Source organism: Schistocerca americana, chromosome 3 (assembly GCF_021461395.2).
Source record: "Schistocerca americana isolate TAMUIC-IGC-003095 chromosome 3, iqSchAmer2.1, whole genome shotgun sequence".
In the NCBI taxonomy this organism is placed as follows: domain Eukaryota; kingdom Metazoa; phylum Arthropoda; class Insecta; order Orthoptera; family Acrididae; genus Schistocerca; species Schistocerca americana.
The window spans coordinates 841,697,369-841,698,645 of record NC_060121.1 but is presented as its reverse complement, the minus strand read 5'-3'; the positions used below and the strand labels follow the sequence as shown (position 1 = coordinate 841,698,645).

The following is a 1,277-nucleotide window of genomic DNA, read 5'->3' as shown; positions in this document are numbered from 1 at the left end:
AACTGCTTGACTCACTGTAAGGTGCGAGATAGAGAATGTGGTTCATTGCGCAATGTTTTAAGTTTTCATCTCACAGATGTAGCAGGGCAAGCATACTTTTTTTTTAATGTTCCTCCACATGAACCACTCTTAATCACTTAATTTTATGTTTTAACCAAATGGAGCAGTATGGTTCCAAAGACTTATCCAGGTCTCAAAGATCTGTGATGTATATATGCATGCTGAAGCGACGGATGAAAATTTGTACCAAGGTCAGGATTCGAACCCGGGTGTCCTGCTCAATAGGCAGCCACTTCTACGCCACCGTGGCTTTGCACGTTGGACGGATTACCCTAGCACGCCTCCTTTCTCAAACCAAATTCCCATTCACGCCTTAGCCTATTTGGTACTCCCACTAAACTCTAACAGCAGTGCAAAGGCTCCCGAATTTTATTTTAACGGTATCTCAGCATTCAACGATACGGGAATGCTGCCTTAGGCACCTTTGGCTGGGTTTTATGCAGGAACGCCGTTTCGATCAACAAAGCACATATGCCTGGATTTCGGGCAGGATCCGCCGTTTCGTTCGATATTCAGGTGCTACTCCAACACAGTTAGAACGCATCTGGAATACCAAGTGGGAGAGAATGGGAATCTGCATTGAGGAGGGGGGGGGGGGGGGAGGGGGGGGAGAGCGTGCTAGGGTACACCATGCAGTTACACAAAGCCACTGTGCCAGGGTGGCGTATTGGTTAGCGCATTTGCTTAGTGAGCAAGAGACCCAGGTTCGAATCATGGTCTTGGTACAAATTTTCATTCGTCGCTTCAGTCTGCTGATAAACATCTATTTTATGTTGATCAGAGTGGAAAACAAGACAGTGGATACTACTCATGCATTCTACCATGGAAACCAGCTCTTCGAATGCATTATAGACGAGATTATTTAGAATTCCTCTTAAGCGAAAAGTACGAAAATGTCTTCCTACTCTGTATTTGCTTCTAAGCCAGTCTCCTCTTCTAGAGGAGTCTTCCTAAGCACTCCTTTCCATTTGCCCTTGTTGTGTATAGGAACCCTACCTACTCGGTTCGCTAGACAAACAATCAAACAACTCGCATTAATGAGCTTTATTACATTTAATCAAAAACAATAATTAACTTTGGCAATTACACGGATGTGTCGCAAGCAAAGGGCGACATACGAAATACATTACTGGCCATTAAAATTGCTACACCAAGAAGAAATGCAGATGATAAACGGGTATTCATTGGACAAATATATTATACTAGAAGTGACATGT

At 43.6% G+C, this 1,277-nt stretch overlaps 1 non-coding gene across 1 annotated transcript; it reads left to right on the top strand.

Moving 5' to 3' along the window:
• The first annotated feature begins 713 nt into the window (after nucleotides 1-713).
• Trnat-agu lies at nucleotides 714-785 on the top strand. The gene has a single exon. It is a non-coding gene; the product is annotated as a tRNA-Thr (tRNA).
• The last annotated feature ends 492 nt before the right edge of the window (nucleotides 786-1,277 follow it).